The sequence below is a fragment of the Anneissia japonica genome, unplaced genomic scaffold (genome assembly GCF_011630105.1).
Source record: "Anneissia japonica isolate Jap-2015-1 unplaced genomic scaffold, ASM1163010v1 scaffold287739_len226637_cov155, whole genome shotgun sequence".
NCBI classification, from domain to species: Eukaryota; Metazoa; Echinodermata; class Crinoidea; order Comatulida; family Comatulidae; genus Anneissia; species Anneissia japonica.
Window position 1 is genome coordinate 151,080 of NW_022709606.1, and position 17,988 is coordinate 169,067.

Consider the following 17,988-nt stretch of genomic DNA (forward strand, 5'->3'; position numbering starts at 1 on the left):
AAAGATGTTACAATTGATTGTATTGATTAAACCATCTTAAACTATAGGATAATATATATTATTAATTATCTGTGTAAGAAAATTTGCTTATTTGAGCAGTCCAGTTACTGAATAGCCATTGTGACCTCCCTCACTCTCAAATATAATTACCTACACGTCTTACCCTTTAGCAGTGAAATCAACTGGTAAAATTTATGAGTTGGTATAATTATAGGCAAAAATTAAAGTATCAAATAATTAAGAGTAAACAATTTATATAAGCAACCAAAAAAAAACCAATTTAGATTGCAGAATATTATAATGATCTTATAAACTTTCAATTTCAGCAACATACAGAATTATTATTAGAATGGTGCCATAAATTAAAACATCAGTAGTTCATCATTCACTAACATGTAATTTTGGAATATTGGCAATGCAGTGACACAACCACGCCTCCCAAATGATTGCTACTTAAGTTCTAACCCCTAGCATTTAATTCATAAAGACATGAAGGCTGGTTTCGCTTGTCGGTTTTCGTTCAGTTGACCAATCTCATTAGCTGCTGCTACAACACATTAATTGTAAGTATATGCTATAATTATTTTAATAAGTGCCTCCAAATAATTATGCTATTAGACCACTAGTATTTGCCAGTTCATTACCAATGGTAATAAATAAAACTGTAGGATTGTGTCAAATTTTATAACCTGTTTGTATAGTGACATGGTCTGAATTTGTTTCTCTTGACTTTTAGTAGAAATTTTAGCTATAAATCGGTATTATTTATCCTTATACACTACAAGCAAAACTTCGGAAACAGCCTAGAGTGGTTCAATACCTGGATTTCGTGTGGCGCTTTCCATGCCCGTTCCCATGTTTCCTATTTCACATATTCCAGTAGTTCAATAGGCCTATTATATGTTCTTCGTCATTGTATATAAATGTTTATAAAAAAATGCTTGTGTCTTAATTTTTTTATTTATTTATTTTAACATTGTATACATTGTATTTAAACCCTGTTTCTCAAAGTGTTTCACTACACACAAGGTAATTATACTCTCGATTAAGTGCCGCTGTGCTTATTGAAGATCAACGCTTAGCTAAAGAAAACGGTTTTGGTGCGGCGCTTATTCAAGAGCGGTGCTTATTCAAGCATTTACAGTACACATTTTTTTTTTGCATATTTTAATTTTATGAATGCACTATCACCAACTACACACATGTGCCTCCAGTGTAAAGGCATAGTGTCTGAAAATGTAATTGTATTCTATTTCTAATCAAAATGGTTTCTTTGTGAAAATCCAGACGAAGAAGAAAATAAAAATAAAATGTTATTTGTGAATGTAAAATAGGATGGTTAAATGCTTCAAATTTATATAATTAGGAAGAAATATAATTATTTTATCTTCAGAGATTTCAAGGCAGCGGGGGGCATAATAAAAATAAAGAACTTTAATTTCTTTCTAAAATTTCTACTATTTCGTGGATTTCTAATATTTGCAGTCGGCGGGTTTGCTAAACAAGTTATAAAAAAGTCTTGCCTTACTTGTAAGCGATGTTGCACTTGTACACTGGAAGCTTTTACAAGCCGGTATGTTAGCTAATGATGTATTATTCTGTTGCATCTTCAGCCATCAAGTGTTTATTATCTACAAAAAACACAAAAACAGATCAATACCATTCAATATTTATACCACATAAAGATCAAGTGTACATGTTAACCATTTAATAACATTGCCATTAGCATCATATGATAGCTACAGTAGTGTTACACCTGCTAATAGAGTAATGATGTCGCATACTTGAATCCAGGCATTTGATATATGAACCGAAAGATTGAGTTATCAGTTTCTCTGTCAAGTATCATTTCATTGACTGCGCTGACAGATGGCACTTTTTAACTTACAAAATCTTAATACTATAAGAGAGGTATTATTTGTTGAGTTATTGCAGGTAATATTTACATAATTATTACACAACAATTGCGTGGAGCAATTCTAATATCTTAATATCACTACCATTTTATTGATAACAGGTAGTCCGAGAATGCTTCCTGATTATTACTTGTAGTATTAATATTATTGTTTAGATTAACACGGCATAAAACTGCTTTTATTGCTACTATTAGTGAGATTCATGTCAGTGTTAAGTCTCCGATTTTACATTCAGGCATGTGTCTGAAACGAAAGGTCAGGTATAAGTAACTGCTCTAATTACAGTTAATAACTCACAATTGTTGAAATTAATTGACTGTTCCTTCCAAGATAACTTCTACCCAAAATTACTGCTATTAAAACAATAAAAATTACCCATATAGTCATGATTTGCCTATATAGGTCCTGATGTGATGTCATCATGACAGCTTTGGAACATTTTACATTATGTGTGCCTACATTTCCAAAATACATTAAATTGTGATATTTTGAAATGTTATTGTGGAGATTGTACCATGCAGTACCACTCGCCGCTATTACACAATGAGATGCAGTTGACAATACAATGTACACCCACACCTATATTCTTATTCTTTATTGTAATCAAAACATGTGGAGACTGTGTTGCTAAAAGCTAAAATGCCACAGAATAAATATAGGTTGTAGATATTGTCAGAATATTAAAATAGATTGATTTTATAACTGATACTTATAGGTGCAATACTGATTAAAATTGTTCTTTACTGTTGAGGAATTGATCAAATTTGAGAATAAATTCTGCAATCATGATTTTCTACCTATTTCTCTACAAAATTAATTTAGAAACATTACATATAGCTTTTTTTTTAATAGTTCAAGCTATTATTGATAGTTTTAAAACACGGCCATGCTAAGGCAAGACTTTTTTTATACCTTGTTTGCAAAATTTGTTGAATCGTCAGCAGAAAGCAGAAAAAATGTGGCAAAGACAATACAAACCAGTCATTGAGTTTTAGTTATCAATACAGGGATAAAACAGAGAAAGGTGCAATATTGGTCATTTTAGGGTTTGTTTCTGATATTTCTTGAGTTAAGACATAGCTATTTTTAAAATATTTTTACAAAAAACCAAGCTATGTTTATGATATTGATGCTATATTTGATAGTTTCTTCTTTTTTAGTTTCTTAGCAGGTTCTTTCTTTCTTTCTTTCTTTCTTTCTGGCAACATTTTAAAAGGCTACTAGTGGCAAACTACTGGACCGATTTAATTAAAACTTGGTCAGTAGGACCGGTGCCACCTCCCATTTATGTGTTGTTCACAACTTGGGGTCAAAGGTCACATAAGGGGCATTAGGGTCAAAAAACAAAAAATCGTATAAAAGACTACTTGTCTCACAAATACGTAGCACAGTCTTGTCCTTTGCACATATACATTGGCATAAGGCAGGGTCTATAGGGTGTTCAGGGATAAGGGGTCAAAGGTCATTAAGGGGTAATTTTTATCTTTTTCTGGCAACATTTCAAAATGCTACTAGTGCCAAATGGTTGTGCCAATTTCAACCAAACCTGGTCAGTATAATCGGTGACACCTTTCATACATGGGGTGTTCACAGCTTGGGGTCAAAGGTCACATAGGGGTCATTAGGGTAAGAAACTTTCAAAAAAATGAATAAAAGACTTCTTGTGTCACAAATATCATAGCACAGTCTTGTCCTGGGCACATATGTATTGGCATAATGTAGGGTCTTATGGTGTTCAGCGATTTACTGTCAAAGGTCATTAAATGGTTATTCTTTTGTTCTCTCTAGTAACATTGCAAAATGCTACTAATGGCAAACCATTGGACCAAATTCAATCATATTTCGTCATTAAGAACCGGCGACACCTCCTACACCCCAGTCTGGGATCAGGGGTCGCATAGGGGTCATCGGGGTTAAATTTTCAAAATAGCCCAATTGAGCTCAAATTTACCAGGAATGATTCTTAGGACCTTCTAAACATGAAAAAATACTCTTCACCCCATATGTCAAAGTTCATAGGTCAAAGGTTCAAAATGTTACTAACATTACAACAATATTTCGTGTCTAAATTCGATAAAAAGGCAGTAAAGGTCGCCAAAAACCACTAAATTTGGTCATTTTTCAACTTCTTTTTGTAATAACTTCGCAAATACTTTATCGATTTTTTTTGGGAAAAGATAAAACTGAACGGAATTTAATATTCATTACAACAATTACAAATTTATAAGTGTAATGTTAACACCTTTATCGGACTTTTGATTTTTATCAAACCCACTCGTGTATTTTTTCAGCGTAAAAACAGTGAAATCTGCTGAAATACCCCAGCTGTCTTTAACATAAATCTCTCTACAGTTGAAAGTTGTGGGCCGATTTCTTTTGTGAAAAGTCCATTCGAAAGCCCCTTTTGTCTTCTAAATGTATTCTAAATATAAGATTGATCGGTTGAGCAGTTTTATCGGACCAATCAGATTTATGAAAATCATCCAAAACTCCTCACCATATGCTTAAGCATTACAAGCATATGGCAGTCTGACGCTCACGTGGATGCAGAGCTTGAAATATACTCTGGAAAAACAGATAAAATGACTAAATTATCCTTAGTTTTAAACACTAAAATTATGATCATTGGCAAAAGAATAGGATAGAGATTCAAATGATGTAAATCATATGCAGTAAAAACATATAGATTTTTAGTACCAGCAGTATATAAATGTCAGTTTTTGTAAAACACCCCATTTTTTCGAGCGGTTCACTGGTTTGAGATGGTCGATTCCATTTTCTTATGTGTACATGACTACGTACATGTGATTGGTGAAGACTGTAAAGCAGGGTAGAATATGTCTTCTTTTGAGGGTAAAAATAAAACTGTGAATGGTATTTAGATAATTATGTATGTTGTTTAGAATAAAAATTGAAAGTCCATATGAAAATGTTACGGCGTTTAATTTGTAGTTGTGGAACCCCCTAAATTACAAATGAACTGTTTCAAAGCCGTTACGCGCTTGACTGATCACCCACAGTGTACCGTTAGCCCATGAGAGGAAGCTACCTTGAGGTCGAATTCAGTTAATAAAATTGCACTGCTAGCAAAATATTGTCGTAATGTGGCAAACGATTGAACCGAATTCAATCAAATTTGATCATTAAAAACCAGTGACACCTCCTACACCCCTGTCTGGCATCAGTGGTTACATAGGGGTCATCAGGGTCAAATTTTCAAAATAGCCCAATTGAGCTCGAATTTACAAGGAATGTTCCTTAGGACCTTCTAAACATGAAAAACTACTCTTCACCGATAGGTCAAAAATCACAAGGGTCACTATAGTGAAAATTATCAAATATTGATAGTTACTAACAATTGGACCAATTGCATTAGACAGACTCCTACCAAACATGGGGTGTTCACAGGTTGAGGTTAAAAGTCACAGTGGTTATCTCTTAAAAAATGACTGGGTTCATGTTCTATTGAACATAGTATCTCTAGTAGTTTTTACTGTATAGTACTCTATGCTTTATAGCTGAATAGTTGTAAGTTTAGAAATATTACAGATAGCATTTTTTTTTTAAATAGTTCAGGCTATTATTGATAGTTTGCAAACTTTTTGAATCGTCAGTGGAGGGCAGAACAATTTACTGCTGGAAGAATGAGTTTGAAAGCTCACATTAGAAAGATAAAATTTGCAACGTAATTAACGCCCACCTACAACTTGTGGGCTTGTAACCATATGATTTGGCTTGTAAGGTAACAACAAGCACAAGATTATTTTGATAGGCATAAACCATGTGTGGGAAAATCCCTAAAAATTTCAATTTATAACTTTTCATTTCCTTTATATTCTTTTCTCTTCTTTCTTTTTTTTCTTTCCCTTTTGTTTTCTCTATTCATTCCTTATCATTTTTTATCTTTCTTCTCTTTTTCCTTTTCCCCTTTTCCCTTTCTTTTCATTTCTATTCATGTTCTTTCTTTTGTTTACCTTTCATTTTCTTTCCAATTCTGTTAATTTTATTTCATTTTGTTTCTTTCATGTTCTTTCTCTTACCTTTCTTTTCCTTTCCTTCCTTTCTTTTTCTCTCCTTTCTTTTCTTTTTAATCTTATCTTTTTTCTTTCTTACATTTCTTTTCCTTTCGTTGTCATTCTATTTTTCCTATCCATTTTTTAAATATTTTTTAGTTCATTTTCTTTCTTTTCATCTGATTTCATTGTTTTACTTTCTTTCATAGCCATAGTTTTCATTAGAATGCAAGTGTGTGGCGGAATCAAAATAAAGAATAGGAACATGATGTAATAATGGTATCAAGCATAGCTCATCAGCGATGATATTGAAGCAAAGAAACATGCATTTATATATTTCTTAGGGTGGAGGGTTTCCGGAATACAAGGATACTCAGACAAAGCTATTATATTAATGACGAAAGTCAAACCTCATGATATTTGATACCTTCTGGCAAGTGCCAAAGGTGGTTGAACTTTTTCTAGTACTGTACCAGGAAGGTGCTCATATATCACTAGAGTATAAGTAGCTGCTTACAATTTAACTAATAATACAGTAAAAATAATAATTATTATAATATTATATTATTATAATAATATATATATATATTATTATAATAATTATAATTTATGCATTTTCAAGATCAAATGTAGGTGACAGGAAGTAGGATTAAACAGTCACATGATGTTAATCATGTGATGGCAGAAATTATTGATCTTGAATTAGACTCTCAATTTCAACATACAACCATATAAGGAATGTTGCAATAAAATACCGGTAGCTCATATATATTGGAATAGTGCCAATGCACCTTAAAACCACGCCTCTCAAATGATGATACTTAAGTTCTAAAATCTGGCATTCAATTTATAATGAGGTGATAGCTTGACAGTTTCAGTTCAATTGGCCAGGCTCGTAATACAGCTACCACAACATATTAAAGGTATAGTATAAGTTGCGTGCAGGTAATTATTTTAATGATTGTCACCAAATAGGCTAATTGTATTAGACCACCAATAAAATAGGTAATAAATAATTTGTAGGCTGCATCAACATTGAAATTTTATGACCTGTTGTATAGTTTCATGGTCTCTCAAATTTGCGTAGATATTTCAGCTATAACCAGTGTCGGTATTATTTATCCTTATTAATTTATTTATCCTAGAAATATCTAGAATTGTTCAATACCTGGAGTTGCGGCTGTGGTAAACAGTAGAAAGGGTGATGTTCTAATTCAGACAGACAGTGTCAAATATTGTATTTTTTTGCAAGCATTTGATGATATCGATACAAAGAAGCATGAATGTATTTCTTCGGATGAATGGTTTCCGGAAAGCAAATATAGACATGCAATCAGCTCATGCATGAAAATTTAAAGAAAGCTTGTTAATGACAATGTCAAGATAGTTGATAGCTTTTAGGCAAGAGCCACAGGTGGTTGACCATTTTATAAAACAGCAATTTCATAAAAGCTTGAAACAAGTAAATTTGAGTTTGTGTCAAGTGTGATTGTGTTAGGGCACATTTCAAATTAATCTCTTAAATAGTTTAATACCAGGAAGGTGCTTATAATATTACTGAACGCAGACTGGCTATTTAGGTTATGTCAATATTTACAGCATTTAAAATTACTTCTTACAGTTATTACAACCAATTCCTTAATCAAGAACTACAGCCCAAGTCTCAGGAGGCAATAAGGTAAGTGTGCAGAAAATTTATTTTCAGGATTGCTGCCAATACTGTTAAAAAATCCGTTGGCACATTTAATTTCATTAGCTTTGACTACAATTTATGGAGATTCATTAGTCTTAACTTAGGAAGGAACTCATGGGCATAGCTGGTGGTGCGAGGGATGCGGTGCAAGGGATGCGGACGCACCCCAATGATGTCAGATTTATTCCACTAAGTCTGTAGAAATACAAAAAAAATGACCATTAAGTTTTCATTGGAATAGGGATTTAGTTCCGTATTTTAAATTCGCACACCCACCAGGCCATTTTTGCACTTCCAAGACCAAAGCCTATGGCCCTCAGTATGTACCACAGAGAAATGGGTACTGTACTAAGATCAATCCAAGTCTAAAATATTGTGTTGGTGTCTGTGGTAACCAGCGGACAACATTCGTGTCGTACCCTACATGTACTTTGTGGCGCTACCCTGACAATATCATGAAAGTTCTATAAATATCATGAAAGTTCTATAAATAGTTCTAGCGGAAATGCAAAGTTTATTGAGTCGCAGCTTGTACTAGTAGTCTTTGAGGCCTATATTATATTAACGATTCCTATTGTTTCTTGACCTAGTGGTCGTTCACCTTAAATTTTCATTGCATACCTTTTTAGTAGGCTAGTTAGTTATGGAGGTTTATACCTCCATGGTTAATTTAATTGTAATATGTACATATTCTTGAAATTTTTCAAAATGTTACCAGCTAAAAATGCTCTGAAAAGTGTGAAATGCTTATTTAGGTATTTTTGAATGTCTCAATGTGTATTTGCAGTGTTTTGTGATTGGTTTAGCATTCTTTGAATTTTGGTTAATAATGTCGCTTGATACTCATCACAGTGGGGAGTAATTAATTCATAAGAGAGTGCTTAATGCTGAGCCATTTAATTTGGTGTCGGTACAATATAATACAATATAAAACATTTATTGGATAACACTTTAGTAACATCAGCACACATTAGAGAGCATTCAAAGATAAACAAAATATATTTAATCAAAATAATTAGTTGCTTAGTTGAGCAGTCCAATTACTGAATAGCCATTGTGATCTCTTTCACGCTTAAATATAATTACATGTATTACATTACTCTTTAGCTGTGAAGTCAACTGTTAAAATTTAGGAGTTGGTATAATTATAGCCAAATGTATTATTAAGGCAAAAATTAAAGTATCAAGTACTTTAGGAATAAACAAGGAGTAACAAAAAAAATTAGATTGCAGAAAATTAATGATCTTATAGACTTTCAATTTCATCAACATACAGCCATATTTAGAATGATGCCATAATTGAATACCGGTGGTTGATCATTTTTGGAATAGTGCCAATACAAATGCAGTGACACAACCACGCCTCTTGAATGATTTGCTACTTAAGTTCTAAACCCTAGCATTCAATTCATAAAGAGATGAAGGCTTGAGTTGTCTGTTTCTGTTCAATTGACCAATCTCATTAACTGCTACTACAACACATTACTAGTAATTGTAAGTATATGCTATTGCAGGTAATTATTTTAATAAATGTCTCCAAATAAGTATGCTATTAGACCATTTGTATTTGCCAGTTCATCACCAATAAAAGAGGTAATAAGTAAAACCTGTAGGATTGTGTCAAATTTTATGACCTGTTAAGATGTATAGTGTCATGGTCTGAATTTGTCTTTCTCGTAATTATACCCTCGTTTAAGCGCCTCGGAACTTACTAGAGAGCAGTGCTTAGTTAAAAAAATATTTTAGGTTTGATGCAGTGCTTATTTGACAGCGGTGCTTATTCAAGCATTAACGGTACACATTTTTTTGCATACTTTGATTGAATGAATGCACTATCATACTTTGATTGAATGAATGCACTATCACTAACTACACACGTGTGCCGCCAATGTAAAGTTAGTGTCTAAAATGTAATTGTTTTCTATTGCTATCAAAATGGTTTCTTTGTGAAAATCCAATTCCAACTTACTTGTTAGCGACATTTTGCTCTTTCTCAAGCTGGTATATTAGCTAATGATGTATTCTATTGCATCTTCAGCCATCAAGGGTTTATTATCTACAAAAAACAAACAAAAAAACCCAATCCATTCAATATTTACATTGTATAAAGATCAAGTGTATGTGTTAACCATTTAATAACATTGCCATTGGCATCACTACAATAGTAACACACCTGCTGATAGAATAAAAATGATGTCACAAACAGTTACTGTATTTGATTTATATGAAGCAAAAGATTGAGTTGTTCTGTGCCAAGTATCATTTCATTGACTGTGCTCACTGCTGCACAGCTGGCACTTCTTAGTTCACAAGCTCCTAATACTATAGCTAGGTTCATATGGGATTATAGGTAGCTGATCTACTTGCCAAGTTAATTGGATTAAATCCACTAATAGCGTTCGACGTTAAGGTTTGAGCGAGATATTTTGACTACCAGAAATTCGGAAAACACATCATTAATTACTGTTGATTTTCGCGCGACTAGTTTATGCTAGATCAAGACTATAGGCGTAAGCTAGGCCTAGGTCTCGGCGGTTGATTAGACTGGCCGAGGAGTCCAGCTGGAGGGTTTACACTGGGTTTTCCCCCAAGTATTTCGTTTAGCGCGTGGTAGTGTGGGCATGCCGATTTCGGGTCATCCCTTATTACATTGGCCGACCCCTTGCCCGTCCCATGAATGAAAACGTCTCTCACAGCCTTGTGGTCTGCTCTTAGATTCTTCAACTTTGTCACAACAATTGCCGATGTTATGCTATTGTGGCCTAAGTCCCGCATTCTCTCTGCTATCCTTTCGTGGACACCAGCCTTCTGACGGTACAATTTATCTTCAACTTTTTCGGCGATTTCTGGCTACCTCCAGATATCTATTAAATCACATTCCTGCGCATACGTCCAGAGATGGCGTTTCTTTACTGACTTTTCGGCCATCATTTGCAAAATAAGACTTGTTGAAATTAAAGTACAAAGATCAGGGAGACTGCGTCAATTCTGAATGGTGTTTATGATAGTAACTAAAAAACGCGCTAACCAGCAAGCATGGAAGGTCACTTTGCTTCAATTTGATTGGTGTATTCGTGACCTGTTGCCACCTGCTGTTTAATTGCTTACTGGCTTTAGGCTGGATTAAGAAGTTAGTCGACATAAATTTACTCAACGGGCTTAGTCGAGTTGTGGCCTTCATCTCGCCATACTTGAGCGGTCATACTCAAACTTATGGCGAGATCTTCTAGCTCATCCACTAAAATTATCTCGCCATAGTTGGATATGAACGGGGCTAACATTTCCGTAAGAGAGGTATTACAGGTTGAGTTATTGCAGGTAATTTAATATTTACAATATGTACATAATTATTACACAGAAATCAATTAACTTAATATTGCTACTATTATTAATAACAGGTAGTCTGAGAGTGCTTCCTCCTTATTACCTCTAATGTTGATATTATTGTTTAGGTAACATATCAATAAAGCTAATTTCATTTGCTACCATTGGAAAGGCTTAATATGTTAGTGTTATATGAAGATTAAGTCTAATATTTCTTTCTGGCATGTGTCTGAAATTTTAGAAGTATATATTATTCTTGAACTCATTTACAAGATACTATAGGCTATTTATGGTATAGTATTATTAGTGGCTTTACTGGGTTTTTTTTCTTAGTAAAGAATTCATGCTAACACTATTAATACATAATAGATTGATAATCAAAACTTAATACAGTACATGGATAATTTAATCTGTCATGTATCAGTAACGGCTTTAATTACAGTTAATAACTCACAATGAAAGTAATTGACCTCCTTCTATGAATAGATAACTTGTACCTAAAATACTGCTATTAAAACAATAAAAATTGCCCATATGGTCATGACTTGCCTATATATGGTCCTGATGCGATGTCATCATGACACAAATTTAAAACTACATATTTTGAAATGAACACTGTGTATGCCCGGATAATGGAACATGTTATACTTCTTCTTCCATTCTAGTACAGACCCCAGTTGGTGTATTTTCATACTGTGGTGGTGTGCAAAGTAGGTGAAGTTTTAGATTGCAAGACTCATTTTATTTTATTTATTATTATTATCTACAGTATTTGTATTTTTTTATTATTTTATTTATTCATTTATTTAAAAAAAATTAAAACATCAATCTGTTCGCTAGACTCCTCTGGGAAAGGGCACTACTCCCATTTCACCTTATGGGGGAGTACCCATTTCACTGCTCTGTTTTAGTTTCGGAGCTGCAGGTTTTCCAGACTGCGTTTGAAAGTACTGAGTGATTCACTGTCGACAACATATTCCAGAGACGGATGCTGTCCGGGAAGAAGGATTTAAGGTAAATTTGAGTTCTTGCAAATGGTACCAGGAACTTGCAGAAATAACCACGTAGGTTTACATCTGACGGAGTCAGGCAAGTGCGGATACATTGACGAGACAATTTATATTTATACATTGTACCATGGAGGCAATGGCCGTAGCCAGGATTTTCAAACAATATGGAACAATATCAGGGTGGACCCAATTTATGTGTAAATTCAAATAATGTAGACCCATTTTATTAAAAAATGACCAATTTTATGCAAAAATATGAAAAATCTGGACCCATTTTCTTAAGATTTTACTTAATTTAGGCAAAATATGAAAAATCTGGACCCATTTTTCAAAAGTGGACTCGTTTTATGCATTGTTAAAAATCTGGACCAATTTCTTGTGGACCCATTAGAAAATTGTGTGGGACTGTCCCAACTGTCGCAATAGCTGGCCACGGCATTGCATGGAGGTATACCTCAATGATTGTACCATGCAGTACCACTCGCCGCTATTGTAGACACAATGAGATGCAGTTGACAAGATGAAAAAAACGATCGTTTTTTGTCGATTTTCATGATTAAAAAATAAATAAATTTAATAAAATTTGTATTAGTTCTTGTAGATCAGTTTAGTCTAATTTTAGTTTGATACTAGGCTAATTACAAGATATTTTGTATAGATATTCCAACTAGCAATCATTTTTTTTATTTGCTGGTTTGTGAATTTTTACCTAGCAATTATGACAAACCTACTAGCAAATTGCTAGTTTGCTAGCGTGAATTTCGAGCCCTGGAGTTGAATAGAGGAAATGATTTTATCTTTCATAAAATGTTTTTATCCATCATGATCTATTTGATGTGAAAAACTGACAGCTATTCAACACCCATGCCAACACGCCAATCAAGCTACCATAACAGATGTTTTAAAGATAGTACTGTACGAAATTATTTATTACATAATAGAATTGTAAAATATATGTTTATATCGTAATGACTAAATAATTTTCATCATTTAGAAATAAATCCGAAGTTAAAATATTCTTCAAAATTCATGTGTAAATAAGTATGAATTATGAAAATCTACATTTCAGAATCTGTGAAAGAGATTGTAATTCCACTTTCAATCAAGAACCAGTGTAATCCAGTTATAAGGAACTAGTTTAAACTGGTTTCTGTCATGCATTGCATTGAAAATTTCTTTGTTCTTGTTCATTCAAAATGCATTACTGTACATTCAGCTGTTAGTTTCAGTAGTGTGGTCAAAATGAAATGGCTATTGCTTTTAGATACAGTAAAAGCATAAAGGACAGGTGGGCAAAGTGCAGCCCGACAGTGATTTTTTTGTGGTCCTCAAAAATGAATTAAAATCCCTATATGTCCGGCCCGGCAAACATTTTTGACCTTTTACGGCCCGACATCGAACATCTGTAAAAAGTAATGTTAAAACTGAGAATAATGTGGTATAAAAGCAGTACATGAAGGTTTTTTGGGAGCACACTGTAAACATCAAAGTTTGGGTGCGGCCCTTGGTGTTAAATCAAAAAGTCACTTTGACCCTCCAATTTACGGCCATCCCAATCAAGGACGAGGCTTACTTTTTCCTTCACATAATCCGATGCTGTACAGTTATTATTCTCCCTCTGCAGATGCCATGTGGCTGTGAGATTCTGGTGGGGGATTCTTACGGTATTGTCTGCTACAAATGTAAATACTGGAATCGTAGTACTTACTTCCATAATGCATCACAGTACAAGGTCATGACCTGCTGCAACGACCCCAAAGACCACAGCAGTGGTGGCTCCAATAGAAAATTCCCACTTTCCTAATTGCCTTTCTCTGTTACTGTTATTACAAGGATGTATACTCTTCTTTATTTGAGGTTTCCATCCCAAAACCAGCATTGAATGTGGTAGTATACTATGTATAGAAAAACTAATACTTTTACTCATATCAATAGTAAGCAAATTTCAGTGAATGACCCATCATTTTAAAGCTTATAGTATGGAGAATAAGAACATTAAAAATTCAATTTTAATTTTTTGGTTACTGATCAAGGGCGGATCCAGAAATGTATGAAATGGGGGTGGGCAAATGTGGGGGTGATCGAGATAACACTACAGATAACATCTAAAGCAATTAGTAGAGCATGCATCATACACTAACGGAAAAGTATTATACTAGGTTAGAATTATTGCATTCAAAAATTTCCTTCAGCCCTGCAGGCCCTCAGGAAATTTGTTCTTGCATTAAATCTAACCTTCGTATAATAATTTGTCTATAGCGTACTGTGCGGAGCCCTACTAATTGCTTATTAGTATTTATATTATAGTGTTGATTGATAAAGCTATTAGTACATATTACCCAACATTCATCATCACATAAATTTCGACCCATTGATTTTCACTCAGCAGTTGTTTCGTAACCAATCACTCAAGTGACTTAAATGAGGATATTGACATGATCAGGTAAACCATTATCATGTGATTGTGGATAAAACACAAAAGTCCTATATAAAAGAAACCTATTATGTTTTCTTAGATTCAGCTTATTTTAACACATTTTAGTTTATTGTCTTTGTTGGCACATATCTATACCAAGGTCTTACCCACACCAAGTAGTACATAAAGTAAAGAATTCCTTTTTGTACAATACTATTAAATTGGATGACCATGTTTGTAGTCTAAAAGTAAGTACCATATGTTTTGAGTAGTTATCATCCCTGCCTGCATGTCTTTCATGATATAAACTAATAATTTTTTTTATAGGACCTTTTAATTTCCAGTGATGGGAATGATGATTATTATTATCTAATCTCAATTTCCATTCTCACATTCGTGCTGTCTGCTCAATTTATTTCTAGAATTTCCATTGTTCTTGGTCCTGACTTTTTTTATTTATTTGTATAAATCTTTAGTTTTGCCCGTTTTTGATTACTATTCTTCTATTTGGTGTCCGTACAGTTAGGAGGCTCATATCATTCTCATTAGTTTAAAACAAAGGCTGCTTTCTTCTTTTCATCTCGATTACTTTTTATCTGTGGCGAGACAGCAACGATCAAATATAATAATTGTTTTTGGTCGTTGTTGCCTCGCTGTTTTCTTGCCAAAGGGATAAGCTGCGGATATTAATTAGGCAGAATTATTAATACCTTGTGCCTTATTGTAGTCTGCACCTTAATATTATAAATATATATATATATATATATATATATATATATTATAAATAAATAAAAATAAATATTATTGAGGCCCCTGGGAAAATGGTAGCCAATGTGAGAGAGCTTTCGAGTATTGTCAAATGTGTATGTTACAATGTAGTGACATAGTGGTTTCTTTCTTCCTGAGGTTCAATCCAGGGTATGAGTTATAAGAGACCTCAACACTATGGACCATATGTCCCACCACTTACTAAATATTGAGGCTAATAATAACAAGGTTTCCACAAAAATTTAAAAAAATAAACCCTGTTACATGATGTACATATCATTGATATTTCTGTTTTATTTATGTCATTCATTTATTTTTTGTACTATTTACTTTTTATACTATTATTTTTGCAAGTACACAAAAGCTAAGAATCATTGATGCACTCGTGTGGGCGTATGGTACTTCATTACACCATGGACCTACACTGTATTAATAGATCCATGATTACACAAACATGATAAATGATAAGCATGTTTAGCCAAGCAATTTCATTCATAACTGCTTTGCACTTGAAGTGAGGAACACGTCCTGCAATGTATTTGTGTCAAGAGTGATTTTGTTAACCTATCTATAATACCTGTTAGGAAGGTTATTGTTGACTAACGCAAACAGACTGTTACAGAATTGCTTTCAGGGTAAGTGATACACAGAAATTCATTTTTTTTATTTGCTATTAATAGTGATATATAGGTAGACTGCTGATCGGATCCGGCTCAGTGTAGATGCTAGCACCATTCGATCACCTGTAAATTCTATACTGGATAGCCTTTGCGTCTTTAAATTGCAGCCGAATGGTGCGGGTGTAGCAGGTAATTAGTAGATATGCATTTTATCTATTAAGCTACAACCCCATTCATGCTCAGACATGAACATTATACATTAGGCAAGACTTTTTTTTATAACTTGTTTAGCAAACCCGCCAACTACAAATATTGATGATTTCAAATAAAAAATAAAATTTTATTTTTGGCCAATTAGTGCATCAGCTGCCACGACAAAGAGAAAAAATCAGAAAAAAAAAAGTTATCTTTATTTTTATTATACCCTCCGGAGCCTTTAAATCTCCAAAGATAGGATATGTATTTTTCTTCCTAATTATATAAATTTGAAGCATAATCTTATTTTACAATCACCAATGAAATTTTATTTTTATTTTCTTCTCCGTCTGGATGTTTTTGGCAAAACTATTTGCTAAATAATTTGCAAAATTTTGTTGTCTTATTTAGTGGGGGGAGGGGACTACAAAACAAAACAATCTAGGTGTTTTATGAAAACCAAAGGTTGTGGTTGAAACTTGAAACAAAATGTGTGTGATGACGTCCGGTGGAAAACCAAGGTCATGAACCTACACTTGACCAATTATTAAACTTCTTGTTATCATAGGAAAAACATTGAAGGAGAAGTTAACATTTTATAATTTATAATCTAAAAAATATTTTCAATTTCATATTAAACAAATATCAGCATTCTATCTAATAATAATCTGAATGATCATTAGCCATAAATAAATGAGTTATTTGAGATACAATTTCAGGTTTTCTGGGCCTTATTTTGTACAAAATGAAGTGGAAATAAGTTACAACCATTCACAAACAATATTTTTTAGAAAGATAGCAAATTTGCAAAGATCCTGATGGAAAAATATTTTTTGGTCTATTTCAGTACAGTCTCCATTAAGAAAAATTTGCATAGCAACTACTGGAGTTTATAGAACTTCAGGTTAAAGACCTGTTAGACCATGGAGACTTATGCCCAAACATGGAGCTTTTAATTTATAGCTCCATGTGCCATCTTTCAATTAGGACCTAATAAGGACATGTGATTAGGACATAGAATATGTGAGTATGACCTAATAAAAATATGTTAGTTTTTTAGTAGCAGGTTGTCTGAAGCTCAGAACAAACCTTAACCAATGAAACAAATAATAATAAATACTTAATGATTCTACCAGATTTCACTGTTCCCTGGATTCTGCACACTACACAATTGCTAAGAAGTTTCATTTTGATCATAACGATTAATCCTCAGCAGCCTTCTGGGTAGTCTGGTTAATTGAGATTCCTTAACATATTTTTTGGGGTTTTTTTGCTGTGCATGGTGAGTAGGCATTGACTTCCATGCAACAATTTATTTCATTTATTTATTCTGTCTTAATACTAAAATAACACATCAGTCAGTGCTAAAGCATTGATTTCCAAACTGGTTCAGTAATTGATATTATAAGGCAATCGTGATGTCATCACGCCCATTGTTATTTGCCTATCCCCCACTGTACAATAATTTTTCACATAGTATACGCTTGGCTTGTAGGTTCTTGTGAAAAAAAAAAGAAATAGGCCTACTTCATTTTTTGTCACCTTAAAGATATGGCACCATGATGAAAATTGAATTGTAATTGAAAATTACTTTAAAACAGGGTTAATTAGAACCTGAAGAAAGTTACTTCAAATTCAATATTAAGTATTAACAATTAAGGAATTCCTTGAATCAATAATCCCTAATAGACTAGGTATAATATTCTAGACCTACTTTAAAGACTGGGGGAAATAAATTAGATGTAGGCCACTGAGGCCTCCTAGTACCTAGGCCGTAGCCTAGATTAGCTATGAAATCATCGCATAATTTTACCAGTTATACAAAATTTAGTCTGTAATAAAGCAGATTAATATTGTCATATTGTTGTGTCTCATAAGAACATAATTTTGTGATCAGAGCTTCTTACCAGGTGCTTGTGTCTCAAGTAGGTTGTGAATTTTAATGATGGACAGACAGACAGATTGATGATATAATAATAATTACCAGTACTTTTTTTTTTAGTTTGGGAAAGTCTATATTGCTTAATTTTACC

The 17,988-nt window shown here is 33.3% G+C and overlaps 1 long non-coding RNA gene across 1 annotated transcript in view; it reads right to left on the reverse strand.

Moving 5' to 3' along the window:
• LOC117106755 overlaps positions 1–17,988 on the reverse strand; it is a 66,451-nt gene that overhangs the window by 38,393 nt on the left and 10,070 nt on the right. Inside the window, exons 2-3 of the long non-coding RNA XR_004445135.1 lie at positions 9,592–9,678; positions 1,529–1,631 (exon numbers count right to left, since the gene is read on the reverse strand). This is a non-coding gene — a long non-coding RNA (uncharacterized LOC117106755). The remainder of the gene's footprint in view (positions 1–1,528; positions 1,632–9,591; positions 9,679–17,988) is intronic.